The sequence below is a fragment of the Petaurus breviceps genome, unplaced genomic scaffold (genome assembly GCF_028583685.1).
Source record: "Petaurus breviceps papuanus isolate PSGF00001 unplaced genomic scaffold, PetGlider_PUasm1.0 225, whole genome shotgun sequence".
In the NCBI taxonomy this organism is placed as follows: Eukaryota; Metazoa; Chordata; class Mammalia; order Diprotodontia; family Petauridae; genus Petaurus; species Petaurus breviceps.
In genome coordinates this window covers 23,866,124-23,866,746 of record NW_027185889.1, presented here as the reverse complement: position 1 = coordinate 23,866,746, position 623 = coordinate 23,866,124, and the positions used below count along the sequence as shown (strand labels likewise).

General features: G+C 28.6%; 1 long non-coding RNA gene across 2 annotated transcripts in view; it reads left to right on the top strand.

Annotated features, from left to right (window-relative positions):
* Window positions 1-33: 33 nt before the first annotated feature.
* Window positions 34-623, top strand: part of LOC138166750 (uncharacterized) — a 4,096-nt gene continuing 3,506 nt past the window's right edge. For both annotated transcript variants that reach the window (XR_011169712.1, XR_011169711.1), the window contains exon 1: window positions 34-558. This is a non-coding gene — a long non-coding RNA (uncharacterized lncRNA). The remainder of the gene's footprint in view (window positions 559-623) is intronic.

The window sequence follows — 623 nt, the reverse complement described above, 5'->3', positions numbered from 1 at the left end:
TTCTAATTCCAAATTCTAATATTCTGCTTCAAAATTCAAATATTTGCTTCTAATTCTGTTTTCCAAATTCTAATTCTGCATTCTAAATTCTAATTCTGTGTTCTAAATTCTAATTCTGTGTCCTAATTCTGTGTTCCAAATTCTAATTCTGTGTCTTAATTCTGTGTTCTGAATTCTAATTCTGTGTTCTAAATTCTAATTCTGTGTCTTAATTCTGTGTTCCGAATTCTAATTCTGTGTTCTAAGTTCTAATTATGCACTCCAAATTCTAATTCTTTGTTCTAAGTTCTAATTCTGTGTTCTAAGTTCTAATTCTGCATTCCAAATTCTAATTCTGTGTTCTAAATTCTAATTCTGGGTCCTAATTCTGTGTTCCAAATTCTAATTCTGCATTCTAAATTCTAATTCTGTGTTCAAAATTATAATTCTGTGTTCTAAGTACTAATTCTGTGTTGTAAGTTCTAATTCTGTGTTCCAAATTCTAATACTGTGTTCTAAATTCTATTTCTGTGTTCTAAGTTCTAATTCTGTGTTCTAAGGTCAAATTCTGTGTTCTAAGTTCTAATTCCAACTTGGAACTTTCTACTTCTAAGTTCTAAGAATTTGATACTAATTTGTGTTCT